Genomic DNA, 16,682 nt, shown 5'->3' on the forward strand with positions numbered 1-16,682 from the left:
CAGCATGGAAACAGACCCTTCAGTCCAACCTGTTCATGCCGACCCGATATCCCTACCAAAACTAGTCCCACCTGCCAGCACCTGACCCATATCCCTCCAAACCCTTCCTATTCATATACCCATCCAAATGCATCTTAAATGTTGCAATTGTTACCAGCCTCCACCACTTCCTCTGGCAGCTCATTCCATGCACGTACCACCCTCTGCGTGAAAACGTTGCCCCTTACGTCTCTTTTATATATTTCCCATCTCACCCTAAACCGATGCCCTCTAGTTCTGGACTCCTCGACCCCAGGGAAAAGACTTTGCCTGTTTACCCTACCCATGCCCCTCATAATTTTGCAAACCTCTATAAGGTCATCCCTCAGCTTCCAACGTTCCAGGGAAAACAGCCCCAGCCTGTTTAGCCTCTCCCTATAGCTCAAATCCTCCAACCCTGGCAAAATCCTTGTAAATCTTTTCTGAACCCTTTCAAGTTTCACAACATCTTTCCGATAGGAAGGAGACCAGAATTGCACGCAATATTCCAACAGTGTCCTGTACAGCCGTAACATGACCTCCCAACTCCCACTACACCTCCAATTTTGGTGTCATCTGCAAACTTACTAACTGTGTACCTCTTATGCTCGCATCCAAATCATTTATGTAAATGACAAGAAGTAGAGGACCCAGCACCAATCCTTGTGGCAGTCCTCCAGTATGAAAAACAACCCTCCACCACCCCCCTCTGTCTTCTACCTTTGAGCCAGTTCTGTAATTTGGAATCTGGCATTGAGCATTGATGTTTAGATTGGAAATCGGGCTGAAAGGGTTTGGGACAGGGTGGTAACAGAGAACTCTGTTTATGTGCAGTGTAAACACTGATGTGTATGCTTGTGACTGTTTTCCTTTGTAACCTCTGTGCATTTCTAATGTCACTGAGTTGAATTTATGAGGGTGTTTGCAAGTACTGGAGACAGAAAGAAACTATGATTTCATCAGTCTGATGTGCATTTGCCAGCTGTGAAAGAACATTGTAGTAACATTGTGTAAGAGAGACCTAACTAAACTTTTAATTGTAACATGTAAGCAATCAATTCAATTTTAGAGTTCTGTGGATTTGGGCGGTTTAGTAAGATAATAAATGATTGTTGCAATAGGTCACTTTATTTATTTGTGGGAAGTTATTTGTTGAACTGCTTTGTTATTTCTTTCACTATTAAGGATTATGATAATCTGTATTGGGAAGGAGCGTTTACTTCTGTCAAGACATGGAATAGTTTATTTTAAGGTAACATTGAGCCTAAATTTTTTTTGAGTATTTGATTGACACTTGCAGATGCTTGATGCAAGAATAAATGCATATCTTGATCCATATAGTCATGTGTACATCGTGTTTTCCTTTTTGTGAACTGATCCTCCATTTAAAACCAAAATTTGGCTGTTTCACTCTGCCAAATTAATGTGTGATTGAGTACTTTCATGTCAAGAAGCTTAATTTTGTTTTTTTTTGGGGTGGTGGTATGGATGAAGATTTGAGCTCACAGGAAAGAGGGTAATGCAGAATGTAATTAATGTTTTTTTTCCCCTTGTGAAAGAGGCCGCAGCTCACTTGAATTGTGCATATAGGCAGTTTACTGTTTCTCCTTTTCAGTTGTATTTTCTGTACTGAGGAGGTTAAATCAGATTAACTTGGGTACAACTCCTCTTTCCTTCTCCCACATCCTGCTAATTCCGAACAAGAGTCAGGGAAATGATTCTTCATCTTTTCCCTGCCTGACTGTAGCAATTTATGATTATTATTAATCTATTATCAGTAAATGACATGAATCTGAGCATCCAATGCTGTTTTATCCCTCCACGTTTAAAGAATGAAATACAATCTTTTGCATTATATCTGACCGATTTTCATTTATTTTACAGAATTCTGACTGCTAAGCAATGTCATAAATTATTCCAGATTGCTACTTTTTGGACTGAATACTGCAGTGTGTTTATGGAGCTTTGCTAAAGGATGTCAACACAATGTTGTTAGACTGTGGAGCTTAGATGCTTATTAACTTGTTCACTATTGGTGTTATATTGAATAGACAATTAAATCCTTTGTGGTCCTACTGATTTTGTCAAATTGCTCTGTCTGTGCTTTAATTCCCACACTGACATCATGATAAAGATGGCAAGCAAACCAGCTGTTTTGGAATGCAGTTATATGGTCATTTTCCTTATTTCTATGCTGTGGAGTGATCCCTACTTAATAGTAGTATATAAGTGAATTGCTGACCTTGATTTGGACACTAATCTGGAAATGATAAGTCGGCTTGTCTCAGTACTTGAATTTGACACTTTATGAAGTATAATTGGTGCTCATTTTATTACACTATCATTGAGTATAACAATTTCTAGCAGGCCTATTGGATACACTACTATGTTCTATCAACTAAAGCAAAGTTTTTTTTTCTGTTCTCCCAAACATTGCATCAAATTATTCAAATTATGCATGGCTTATTTTTATTGGTCAAAATCATTACCGATTATGAATTAATGCTCCCATCTCTTCAAACTGTTCATGGCATCATTGTTACTGGTTGAAGCTAGCAATATTCTTTTCATGCTAAAATTGCTCAGCTCCCACATCTTTGCACCAGCTGTGATTCCACATTCAGGTGACCCCTTGGCTCAGTGGTCCATCAAGAATGTGCTTGCCTCTGAAAGTACCTCATTTCTAGCCTTTCCTCACTCATTATAGCAGAAACCATCATCCATGTCTCTCTATCGAGCATGATTTGACTTTGATAAAGGTGTATTGGGGTTTATATCACCGAATTCTACCTTGTTTAAATCCTAATTTTGTTACTTATCCAACTTAAGGAGTCATTAGCTGTCACTTGCCAATTTCTGTTGGTTTTCCAGTTCTCAGCATTTCAATTTCAATTTTTTTGCTGTCATTTACACTATTTTCCTCATGATTTTGCCCATTTCTACCCTTGCTGCCACTGGGGCGGTTGACAGACTAGCTTTTGAGAAGTTGATTTCCCTTGGCTGAGGATTGTAGAACAAAGGACTGAGATAAAGAGCAATTTCTTTATTTAGAGGATTGTGAATCTTTGGAGTTCTTTGCCCAGAGGGTTGTAGCTGCACATTGTGTATGTTTAAGTGTTGATAGATATTTTCATCTTTCATGGAAAAAAGGAAAATAGGGAGCAGGTGGGAAAATGAAGTTGAACAGAAGAGGGGTGGCACAGTGGTTAGCACTGCTGCCTCACAGCGCCAGAGACCCAGGTTCAATTCCCGACTCAGGCGACTGACTGACTCTGTGGAGTTTGCACATTGTCTGCGTGGGTTTCCTTCGGGTGCTCCGGTTTCTTCCCACAGTCCAAAGATGTGCAGGTCAGGTGAATTGGCCATGCTAAATTGCCCGTAGTGTTAGGTAAAGGGGTAAATGTAGGGGAATGGGTGGGTTGCGCTTCGGCGGGTCGGTGTGGACTTGTTGGGCCGAAGGGCCTGTTTCCACACTGCAAGTAATCTAATCTAATCTAATCTAATCTAATAGCCCTGATTATTGAATAATGATCCAGGTATAAGGAGCTGGAAGGCCTACTTGTTATGATCTCACCTTCAGGTTCCTCACATTTCTTCCCCAAACCTTGCTACTATATATACCCCAGAATGAGCCATAGTATTTGATGCCCATTGACCCACTATAGATCATATGGAAGCAATGTAAGAAAAAGCTTTAAAAATGTCATGAATTACTTTCCATTTTCTTAACCGAGACCATTGATCCATGCAATTGTCAATCATCCACAGCATTTAAAGTCGCAATAGCAGAAACCGTCATTGAAATCTGCTATCCTTGTGTAAATAAACACTGAAGTTGACAGAAGTGTTCAGGGAGCCAGAGCTGTCCAGGAACAGTGTTTTCCTTGGTGCTCGGGTGTTTCAGAAGAAAAATAGATGTCTAGCTCTCAGCCGGGTTAGCGTAAAAGACTTGGCTGACAGCCCAGCTATCCATTAGTTTGTTAAAACACTTGAGATTCATAAAACCTGGCAATTGTTTGGGGACTCTCAGAAAGGGAACCACCCGATGATTTTGAAGGGGGTCCTGAAATATTCTGCCTGAGCAGAACATTCTGGGCCGGACAGTGTCTGCAGTCAGGGAAGTTGCTTTGGATGTTGTTTACAGGTGTGAGTATTCCTCACTGATCTAATAAAACAAACTGGACTCCCCTTTACACTTTAAGGACAAGGCCACCCATGTTTGTTTTTAGCAGAGTTCAGAGCAAATCATAGGATTTCTTGCCTCCTCATCAAATCTAGATCCTGAATTTACAATCCCAAAAGCAAAACAGTTGTATTTCTAATATTTTGGTCCTATTTCTTGCATTCCTTAGCTGTGTGTTAATGTGCTTCAGTTTTTCAGTTCGGAGTTCCTCTATGTTCTGTTCTGCTGAGTCAGGAAATTGGGAGTTCAAATCCTACTCTGGGACTTAACCACAAAAGTTAGTGTCAACATCCCATTGAAATACCGAGGAGTTGCTACAGATGCTAAATTTTGAATGATGTTAAATAGAGCCCTGTCTGCTCCCTTGTATGGAAGTAAAATTCCCACACAAGGGAATAACTCACTCCAGTATTTGCACTGTCAAACCTCTTTAGAGTTTCTTCTGTTTCAATAAGATCACTTTTTTATTCCTCTAAATTCTAGTGGATATGGTCCCACCCTGCTCAAACTTTCCTTATTACAATCCCTTTAAACCAGAGATCAATGCGGTGAATCTTATATGAATTACTTCCAGTGCATGTGTACCGCACCTCAAGTAAGTCAACCAAAACAATAATAATGTTCTTGGTGCAGTCTCACCAATTACTTGTACAGTTGGAGAAAGCCTTCCCTAGTTTCACACTCCACCCCTCGTACAACAAAGGCCAGTATTGTGTTTGCCTTCATAATTGGTGGTTGTATCTGCTTATTAAGTACGTGTGGTTCACGTACAAGGGCATCCAACATCCCCCTCTTTTGTAGCATTATGCCGCTTCTCTCCAGTTAACTACTTGCTTTTCTACTCTTCCTGCCATCGTGGGCAACCTCACGTTTTCTCCAATTAACTTTGGATATCAGCTAAAGGTTTTGCCAACCTGCTTATTTATCTCTGTTCAAATGATCGTTTATTAGTATAAAACTTGAGAAATGCTGGGAAAGACTATATTTTATCAGTGTTTTGACTTGCACTCATCAGGATCATTGTAAGAATACCAAATTAAGGGTAAAACCAACATTCTTCCACTGGATAAGAGGAGAGCTCTGATTGGTTGGCAAGTGGCCTTTTTAATTTCATCTTTGGAGTGTCGTTGGCTGTGTCAGGATTTATTGCCCTTGAGAAGGTGATGGTGAGTTGCTCTCCTGATCTACAGTCTGTTTGATTGTAGGTCATCCCACAGTGTTAGGGAGGATGTTCCAGGATTTTGAGTGAGCGACACTGAAAGAATGGCAATATATTTCCAAGCCTAGATGGTGACAGGCTTGGAGAGGACTTTGCAGGTGGTGGTGAGTTTGGATGGAGCTGTGTAAGGAGTGTTGGTGAATTTCTGCAATGAATCTTGCATGTGGTATGTACTGCTGCTACTGAGCATCATTGATGGAGGGAGTGGATGTTGTGTCACTGAGATGGGCTGCTTTGACATGTATGATAGATTTCTTGAATTTTATTGAAGCTGAAATAATCCAGGCAAGTGGGACATATTTGTCACATTCCTTACTTCATCCTTGACAATGGTGGACATGCTTTGGTGAATTACCCACTGTAGGATTACCAGCTTCTGGCCTGCTGTTGTAGCCACAATATGTATATGAACTGGTTCAGTTCAGTTTTGGGTGGAAACCTTACCATAGATAATGCCCCAGTTAATGGTGGCTGACCATTAACTGCCACATTTTTAAATTTTAAGCCAGGTATGTTGGCTCTGATTAGTCAAGTTATTGCTCTGAGAAATGAACCAGTGAGTGGCTGTCGCATGTTTTGAATTGAAACAGGTGCAGTGGGTGTCGATGTTGTTTCTGTTTGCAGAGAACTGCCTTATGTTTTAATATATCTAGCCTACAGTGTACATAAGTGTGCCATGCTGTGAGCCCAAGTGACAGTCCTACATTAGCTGTCAGCGTAATTTTTTGCATGCTTAGGATTATCTAACAAATGCCATCCAATTGCAAAATTACATTTCGGGTTAATCATTGAGAGTTTCAGAAGGGCAAGCCTGTGCATTGCTTGTTCCATTGTTTGTTTGTGTGATAGACAGGTGACATTTTGACTTGACGGCAGCATCCTTTTAGTGACAAACACCACGTGTGTTGCTACTGCACAGTAACAACGTGAGAGAGCCAGCAACAGCTCTTGCAGGGTGATCTGAGGTGAACTGGGAACTTTTCAGGATAAATGTGATGGCCTTAGGCTCGTTCATGAGTTTGTACAATATTACAGTCAGAAATGATCTGATCAGGTTAGCTGTTATCCAGCAGGTTGGCTTTAATGCACCTTATTTCACAGCACTGATGGTTCTGGCACTTCACTATTTATGGTTTGTTAACTTGAAAATTGCCTATTTATCCTGAATTTCTATTTCCTTTACATTAGTCATCCTTTATTCATGCTAACATTAGTCCCACCAGTATGAGCTGTTCTCTTTTGTGTTAACCTTTTTATGTGGCATCTTTTCAAGTATTTTTTGGAAATCGGATTATACTTATTCCCTTTATCCATCCCGCCAGATGCTATGCATTTTCTCAATAACACCCCTTAGGCTAAGTGGTCAATCGTTTCTTGCTTGCAGTCTCTGTACTTTTTTGAATAGAAATGTTGAGCTTGCAATTTTCTGATCAGCTGGGAATTTTGAAAAATTTCAGTCAAATGAAATGATTGGGTGCAGGGAGTGGTTGTATTAAGTCTTCAGTGTGTAGACTATTTGGTCCGAGTGGCTTGTCAACTTTTAGTCCCATTAACTTTTCCTTGTATTTTTACTGAATGGGCAATGATGGTTTTAAGCTCTTTCCTTCCTTTGCCCCTTGATTTTTCTATTATTTTTGCAATGCATTTTATTTCTGACACTAACAAGTAGAAATACGTGCTTTTTAATTGAAAATACAATCATTTTTCAAAGATGCCACAGTGATTTTGGATTTTAAATGGTTAGAAGACTGGATCCTTGTAGGACCAAGTGATGGATTAGTGAACTAAACATTACTTCAGTCAACTGAGTACCATTTGAAAATGGATCGGGTTTCGAATGGTAATGTGTGCAAAGCTGGGTGGATTGTATTTGGGTGCTACTGCTTGCCAAATTTTTTTAAAAAATATTGGATGTGTGTGTTTTCCCCCACCTTTTATGTACTTTTTTTGGTCCTGTTTTATGACCGTTTCACAATTGTATTAAGGGATTCCACAAACTTTTAGTTAGCACAAGTCTTTATGCATACCAGTCTACTATTGCCGTGATAGATTTCAAGACATGACTATTCTAAATACTTGTTATTGTATAAAAACACAGCTTAAAAACAAAACAGCTTGATAACTTGATATTTAGTTGGTGATTCATCCTTTTATTTACTTTTGGGAATAATATTCATTGATAGCCCTTTGCTGCTCACAGCAGGAATAATTTAGTAACTGATGAACTTTATTTAGCTAACACTTAAGAAAATTATGTAACTTCATACTGGGTTGTTTTAACACTTCCAAGTACCCTTTCCTTTAATCAGTGGTGTTTTATATCTAATGCAATTTGAATTAAGTGATTAAAACATTGTTTTGTGATACTCTTCATCAGAGTCATCTAGACTTAAAACATTTAGCTTGCTCTCTCTCCATGGATGCCGCCGTGATGTCCAGCATTTTGTTTTTAGTTCACTTCGACATTTTTCCTTGAATTAATTTTTGCTGCAATTTATCAATTTTGAGAAAGGTTCAAAGTGTGTGAGAAATTAATATTTATTTAGATTTAAGAAAATTGGTGTCAGTTAACCTTTATCAGGCCTTTTGCCTGGTCAGTTTAGTTCTTTTAGAAGCAATGAGGTTGTGATTCTGAAAGCAGAGCAGAGGATGATGGCAAGTCTCTTTGACCATCTCATTCTCAAAGGTAATGTGCCAACTGACTACCATGGCTCAAGGGGCAGGTTGTTCAAAATTGAAATGTAGAACATGGACAAACACATTACCACAAAAAGAAACAAGGCGCACGAAGAAAGGCATATTAAACCAAAACCAAAAACAAAATTATGAATGGAATGACTTTTCTTGATTCTTTGAAAATGTGAGTGCCACCATCAACGCCAAAATTTATTGCCCATTCCTAACTGCCCTTCTCAAAATGGGGAGCCATCGTCTTGAATATAACTAAATGGCTTGCAAAGCCATGTCCGAGATCAGTTAAAAGTCAGTCAGTTGATGAGAGCTTGGAATCATGTACAGACTGGTCTGGGTAAGGATGACTGATTACCTTCCTCGAGCACATTAGTGAACCAGGTTAGGTTTTCTTTGTAAAGGAATGATCCAGTATTTTTGTGGTCAGTATTATGATTACATGAAGCTTTTATTCCAGGTTTATTTAGTTTACTGAACTTAAATTTCCTCTGACAGGTTTTGAACTTTGGGCACTACGCGACCATTCCTCAACAGGTTCCATCTGCTGAGTGATATGACAAAAAGCATAGATGAAAATGGCATTGAAATAGTAAAGAATGTTGAGACCTTGGGAACTGCAAGGGAATGATATTTGGAAAGTTAGAACATAGGATGTGGAATGAGAAGAATAATGAAAATCAGATTATAACAAGTATAATGTGACTTTTCACACTCGCGTTGTGAGGTGCCGAGGGAAAAGGTGAGAAAGATCTTAATCTTGGATTGTCCTATATTGTAATGATGTTTGAGATCAATGATGTGGACACTGGATTCCTTTAATTCCTTTAATTCATCTGTGTGGGTATGGGTGTTACTGGCAAGGCTTATCCCTAACTACCTTTAGAGAAAGTGATGTTGAGTCATTGGCTTGAGCCACTGCAGCCCCCAAGATATAGATGCTCCCATAACTGCTGCTAAAGTAGAGAGTTTCAGGATTTTTAGTCAGTGTGATATATTCCAGGACGGGATGGTTTGTGGCATGGAAGACAGCTTGCAGATTAATAGCATTCCCATGTGCCTGCTGTCCTTGTACCTCTTGGTGGATGTCATTGGCAACTGCAGTATTTCCTGCTGACACCTTATTGATCCTAAACAAAAGGACAAATGGATATGGTGCACTTGGAACTGTCACTCCACATTAATGTTATGGCAGCTTTTGGTCTTACTATCAATTTGCTACTTTTGGCAACACAAACTGTTGCTTCTGTGTACAGGTGATTCTGCTATAATGCAATAGTTCTGTCCTTGTGCATCCCGTGTTATAAGAAAATCACTTAATAGCAGCACCATTTAAACTAATGGGGCTGGAATCATGTTATAACCAGCTCACACTATAAGAGACAGTTCATTAGTCAGGTTATAGCAAATTTGCATTAACGAAACGTGTTATTGAAGTGCCTTCTATCGATGGAAGCGCTTTTGTAGCACCACTTTTGAAAGTGCATAAACTTTTTTAAGGTTTCTTGGAGATTCGTCACAGGGGAGATAAATAAAGGCGTAAATAAGGATGATCCTGAAATTAAAGGCAGAACTGTGGTGTGTGTTTGTGTGTGTGTGTGAGAGGAAAAAGCATCAATATTTTGGGTTGGTTCCTTTTGTCAAAAATGACTTCCCTCTTCATAGTTTCTGCTTAACCTGCTAAGTTTTGCAGCATTTTTAGTCCAGATTTCCAGTATCCACAGTATTTGGCTTTTGTATGAGTTCTGAAATAAACTATTTAAATGATTAAGAGTGGAACTCATGCCATTCATTCTGTCAGAATGCTGAAATCAAGTGTTCATCATAAATCCAGTGTTTTTGTCAGAAAAATTATTTTTCTTATACAAGTATGAGATGGTAGATCATGCCAATTCTCCATTGGATATGCTGCTTGTTCAGCTTTTTAACTTGTCTTTGGAGCTCGACACCTCCTCCCCCAGTATCTCTTATGCTAACTAATTCCATACTTTGCTTGTGTAAGAATATGCCATCAGATAACTGCCACAGATGTAATGCCTTTAATAAGGTATACTGTATAGAACTTCAGAAACACAAACTGTCATGTCATGTTCTTGGAAATTTTTAAATTTTTTTTCCCTTTTGCATATTCCATTAGAGTTTTATTATTCACTGTCCCAGTTGATTCTCTAGTGACACCATCTTTGAAAGACCTAGAAAAATGTCATTCTCTTATAAGAGCTAAATAGGGCATTTAAAAAGGTGAATAAACTGTTATACTGTTGGCATGAACTACTTTCAATCAGTTTGAGTGCTGTAGTACTTTATTCATGGACCAATACAGAAGCAGCAAGTTCAAAGTTATAAATGTTTGACTTTTGTTTTAAAAACAATTGATTTAATTGCTGTAGGAGTAAAAGCCATGCACTTAGATATTTAAGGTGACTGTTTGAAACTATTATCTTTCCTTTGAACTATCTTTTAAACCTAAGGGTACAGTTAGGTTTGGTGAAGAAAGTTGGTGAAGAAAATAAGTGCCACAACTTTAATTGCACTCAAGTACTGTAGTGTGGCACAAGTTCTACCCTTGACCATTTACAGAATTTATTTCAGAACTCATACAAAGGCCAAATACTGTGGATACTGGAAATCTGCACTAAAAATACTGCAAAACGTATCAGGTCAAGCAGCAACTATGAAGAGAAAAAAGTCATTTTTGACAAAGTCTTGGCAGTTACTTTGGACGAATATGCCTAGTTTTAAGTTTTTTTAAAAAAAATATTATCAATCTTACCATGTGGTGGCACAATTCTGTGTCCACACCACCGCTTTATTCCACGGCTGCCTATTGATCGGTTTGCAGCATGCTATAGCCTTTACCTGTCCACTTGACCATCGTATCTAGATTCTTTCTTTTTTTAAAGAATCGTTTTCATCCATTCACCCAACCTTTCCATTTTGTTCGACGTTTCAGCTAACCCATAGCTTACTCAATGTGTCTCAGATATCGTGGTCTTTTGTGATAGAGAAAACTTGCACTCCACTTTTGATGGAGTTTAACACATTTCGTAACAAAAAAGGATGTTGTGAAATTGAAAGGGTTCAGAAAAGATTTACAAGGATGTAGCCAGGGTTGGAGGGTTTGGACTCTGAGCTATAGGGAGAGGCTGAAAACACTGGGGCTATTTTTCCTGGAACATTGGAGGCTGAGGGATGACCATATAGAGGTTTATAAAATCATGAGGGGTGTGGATAGGGTAAATAGACAAGGTCTTTTCCCTGGGATGGGGTAGTCCAGAACTAGAGGGCATAGGTTTAAGATGACACAGGCAAGATTTTAAAAAGGACCGAAGGAGCATCTTTTTCACGCAGCGGGTGGTGCGTGTATGGAATGAGCTGCCACAGGAAGTGGTGGAGGCTGGTACAATTAGAACATTTAAAAGGCATCTGGATGGAACAGGAATAGGAAGGGTTCAGAAGGATATTGGCCAAATGCTGGCAAACGGGACTAGATTTATTTAGGATATGTGGTTGGTTTTGACAAGTTGGACCAAAAGGTTTTGTTTCTGTGCTGTATATCTCTGACTCTATTTATTATAGCTTAATGCTGTCATATGTTTGAATTGAGGATGCAGGAGTTGTGCTGACTTAAATATCAAGACATTGGATGGATAAAGGATTTCTTGGAGACTCAGTTGGAGTTACCTTGCAGTAACTAAGATGTAACTTCAGTATTGCTTGAAAATCTGAACAAGCTGAAAGCATGTTGATATATGTACGCTGATTCCATTGCGACAAAGCTAGTATTTTATGGATGAATAGCTTACAGATATATTTCATTTTATTGCAGTATAGTCAATGATTGTATGCCCCAGATTTTGGTTGATCTGTAAATTCATATGACTGAAAATCCTTATTTTGTAGGTAATTTCAATGCAGAAGTAATTGCTTCATCATAGAGTAGGTTGTGGAGTTTAATAGCTGAAAAGTTTTTACAACCTGAACTTCATGGTACAAACCTTGAGTCTAAAGGTCCCGCTGTAGAAGTTAGGCATGTAATGTTAAGTGCAGCTGCATTGTTGGTGTGTTGACTAACTACTCTTTGAAGTGGACATGCAGATATTCATGGCACTATTTGAAGATTGTGGCCGTTTTCTCTACATTTATTCTTTAAGGAACACTATTTTTAAAAAAATATATTCATCTCATTGGTATCTCTGGGACATTGTGTAATGCAGGTTGAATTAGTGCAGATACATTTCATTCTTTTTGCTTTTGGAAGAGTTGCTTCATTTTTGGCAATTGTAATCATGAGTTGACAAGAGTGACAAACCACTGCTGTTTTGAAATTCATTAAATGAGGTCATTCCTGATAAAGAGCTTTTGCCCAAAATGTCAATTTTCCTGCTCAGATGCTGCCTGACCTGCTGAGCTTTTCCAGCACCACTCTAATCTTGACCACACAGATTTAAGGTGTCTGGTAGAAATATTAGAGGAGATATGAGGAAAAATGCTTTCAACCAGAATATGCTAAGTGTCTGGAATTTGCTGACCTGTTTGATGTTGAGGTTGAGGACCCTCAACTCATTTTAAAACAAACCTGGATCTATACTTGAAATATATTATAAGACAATGGACCAGGATATTTTTTATTCATTTGTGGGATTTTGATTTTGCCGGTTGGGGTCAGCATTTACTGCCCATCCCTGACTAGTGTTAAAAAGGCATTGATGAGCTGCCTCCTGACCTGCTTCAGTTGGTTTATTGTAGGTGGACCCACAATGCCATTACGGAGGGAGTTCCAGGACTTTTGCCCAGCAAAAGACAACGAAAGGCGAGTTGATTCTAAGTAAGGATGGTTGGGTGACTGGGAGAACTTGCTGGTTCCCATGCATCAGCTGCTCTTGCCCTTCTAGGTGGAAGTGGTCATGGTTTTGAAAGGTGTTACCTGAGGAGTCTTGCTGAATTTCTGCAGTGCATCTTGTAGATGCTACACATTGCTGTTGCTATACATTGGGGATGGAGAATGTGAATGGCACATCCACATATAACCAAGTTGGCTGGCTTTTCTTCCATGGTGCCAAGCTTCTTGAGTGTTAGAACATAGAACATAGAAGAATACAGCGCAGTACAGGCCCTTTGGCCCTCGATGTTGCGCCGATCCAAGCCCACCTAACCTATACTAACCCACTATCCTCCATATACCTATCCAATGCCCGCTTAAATGCCCATAAAGAGGGAGAGTCCACCACTGCTGCTGGCAGGGCATTCCATGAACTTACGACTCGCTGAGTGAAGAACCTACCCCTAACTTCAGTCCTATATCTACCCCCCCTTAATTTAAAGCTGATCTCCAGCATCTGCAGACCTCACTTTCTCCTCGACCAAAACTGCACACAATACTCCAGATGTGGCCGCACCAGAGTCTTATACAACTGCAACATTACCTCAGTACTCCGGAACTCAATTCCTCTACCAATAAAAGCCAGTACGCCATATGCCTTCTTCACTGCACTATTTACCTGGGTGGCAACTTTCAGAGATCTGTGTACATGGACACCAAGATCCCTCTGCTCATCCACACTACCAAGTATCCGACCATTAGCCCCGTACCCCATCTTTTTGTTATTCTTCCCCAAGTGAATCACCTCGCACTTAGCTACATTGAATTCCATTTGCCACCTTTCTGCCCAGCTCTGCAGCTTCTCTATATCCTGCTGTAACCTGCTACATCCTTCCTCACTGTCAACAACTCCTCCGACTTTTGTGTCATCCGCAAACTTGCTCACCCAACCTTCTAGCCCCTCTTCCAGGTCATTTATAAAAATGACAAACAGCAATGGTCCCAAAACAGATCCTTGCGGAACACCGCTAGTGACGGCACTCCATGAAGAAACTTTGCCATCAACTACTACCCTCTGTCTTCTTCCATCCAGCCAATTCCTAATCCAAACCTCCAACTCACCCTCAATGCCATATCTCCGTATTTTCTGCAGTAGCCTACTATGGGGAACCTTATCAAACGCCTTACTAAAATCCATATATACCACATCTACCGCTTTCCCCTCATCAACCTCTTTCGTCACCTTTTCAAAGAATTCAATAAGGTTTGTGAGGCACGACCTGCCCTTCACAAAACCATGCTGACTATCCTTGATCACATTATTCCTATCCAGATGTGCATAAATCCTATCCCTTACAATTCTCTCTAAGACTTTGCCCACAACAGAAGTGAGACTCACCGGCCTATAGTTACTAGGGTTATCCCTACTCCCCTTTTTGAACAAGGGAGCTGTTGTTAAGAGCTGCATTTCCAAGCAAGTGAGGGGTGTTCCAGCATTCTGACTTTTACTTTGTAGAGCATGGACTAGCTTTTGGGAGTCAGAAGGCAACTTACTTTCTGCTGGATTCCTAACCTTCTGTCCTGTTCTTGTAGCCATTGTATTTATTTGGCCAGTCCAGTTCAGTTTCTGGTCAATGGTAAGCCCCACAATGCTGATAGTGGGGGGAATTCTGCGATAATAACACCATTGAATACTATGGAGTGGTTAGATTCTTTTTTTATTGGAGATAGACGTTACCTGACACTTGTGTAGCCTTAAAAATTAAGCCTGTTCATAGTTTTATGTTGGATAGCTAGTTCAGAGCACTATTCATTTTAATTATCTTAAAAGGGAATCCGTTTCAACTGCACTTAATAATCGACAATCCCCAAAATCTACAATACTGTCATAAGTCTGGATAAATCATGTACTCCTAGATGCATTCAAAATATACACATTCTCAAATGAACAGTTTATCTATGAACAGTCCCTGGTCAAAATTTAATGCATTTCAAAACAGCAGTGGTTGTTTCCAGATGAAGGGGTTTTGTCCGAAATGTTTATTTTCCCCGCTCCCCGGATGTTTCCAGCACCACTCTTATCTCCAGCATCTGCAGTATTCTGTCCACTTTAAATGTGTGTCCTTTGATAATTGACCTCTCAGCTATGAGAAACATTTTCTCTGACTATACTGTGCAAGCTGTTCAATACCTTATACACCTCAGTTAAGTCACCCTCCGCTTTCTCTGTTCTAAGGAAAACAATCTAGCCAATCAGTCTTTCCCTCTTTTTTTGTCACTGTTTGAAATTTACTGCTTTCTTGGCAATCTCCTCTGTACTGTAAAGCAAGCATGTCCTTCCTATAATGTGGCGATCAGAATTGTATGACAAATTCCAGCTGTGGTCTAGCCAGTGACTTGTATAATTCCAGCTCTATATTCCTGCTTTTGTACTCAACAATTCATCTGGTGTAAGAAAACATTCCACATGACTTCTTTAACATGTGGAAGTCATGTTAAACTGATCCTGTCACTTTCAGAGACATACAGTCCAAGATCTCTCTCCATCTCTACCCTTTTCAATATCCTTCTGTTTATTGTGTATTCCCTTGCTTTGTTTGCCCATGCCCATTGCATAATCATGTTCTTCTCTGGGTTGAATTTTATTGGCCATTTTTTTCACCTATTGATTGTACTATTGATATTTTCCTGCAGTTGACATAATGTTAACTTCTTCACACTCAATTGCATGGCCAAGTTTTGTCGTCTTCTGCCTGTTTTTCAATTGTATCTCCCAGATTCAAGTCTAAGTCATTGAAATATATCACAAATAGCAAGTGACCGATCTGTGAGCCCTGTAGACACCCTTGGAAATTGCTTTCTATTCACACAAACATCTAGAACATAGAACATAGAACAATACAGCACAGAACAGGCCTTTCGGCCCACGATGTTGTGCCGAACATTTGTCCTAGCTTAAGCAGTTGAAACTTTATTGCTGGAACAGCACAGCAGGTCAGGCAGCATCCAGGGAACAGGAGCACAGAACAGGCCCTTCGTCCCACGTTGTTGTGCCGAACATTTGTCCTAGCTTAAGCACCCATCCATGTACCTATCCAATTGCCGCTTTAAAGGTCACCAATGATTCTGACTACCACTCCCACAGGCAGCGCATTCCATGCCCCCACCACTCTCTGGGTAAAGAACCCACCCCTGACATCTACCCTATACCTTCCACCCTTCACCATAAATTTATGTCCCCTTGTAACACTCTGTTGTACCCGGGGAAAAAGTTTCTGACTGTCTACTCTATCTATTCCTCTGATCATCTTATAAACCTCTATCAAGTCACCCCTCCATCCTTTGCCGTTCCAACGAGAAAAGGCCTAGCACACTCAACCTATCCTTGTACGACCTATTCTCCATTCAGGCAACATCCTGGTAAATCTTCTCTGCACCCTCTCCAAAGCTTCTGTCGACCATTACCCTTTGTTTTCTCTCACTGAGTCAACTTTAGATCCAGCTTGCAATGTGACGCTGTATCCCATGTGTGTTAATGGGAAATGTTGATTTTACTGCTCCTCGGATGCTGCCTGAACTGCTGTGCTCTTCCAGCACCACTAATCCAGAATCTGGCTTCCAGCATCTGCAGTCGTTGTTTTCAGTTTGTTAATTTCTGAGGTTGGTCTGCCATCTGGGACTGTGGTACCTTTATTTTTTTTTAAAAAAGTGTGCAAAATAAATGACAGGCTTTGGATATTCAAGGCATCATC

The 16,682-nt window shown here is 39.9% G+C and overlaps 1 protein-coding gene across 2 annotated transcripts in view; it reads left to right on the forward strand.

Annotated features, from left to right (window-relative positions):
• The first annotated feature begins 1,202 nt into the window (after positions 1 to 1,202).
• The window catches only part of LOC122557914 (erbin-like), a 183,357-nt gene continuing 167,877 nt past the window's right edge, over positions 1,203 to 16,682 (forward strand). The window contains exon 1 of one of the 2 annotated variants that reach the window (XM_043706137.1): positions 1,203 to 1,270. The gene's annotated coding sequence lies outside the window, so the exon portion shown is untranslated. The remainder of the gene's footprint in view (positions 1,271 to 16,682) is intronic. The other variant, XM_043706127.1, reaches the window with a different exon arrangement.

Source organism: Chiloscyllium plagiosum, chromosome 2 (assembly GCF_004010195.1).
Source record: "Chiloscyllium plagiosum isolate BGI_BamShark_2017 chromosome 2, ASM401019v2, whole genome shotgun sequence".
In the NCBI taxonomy this organism is placed as follows: domain Eukaryota; kingdom Metazoa; phylum Chordata; class Chondrichthyes; order Orectolobiformes; family Hemiscylliidae; genus Chiloscyllium; species Chiloscyllium plagiosum.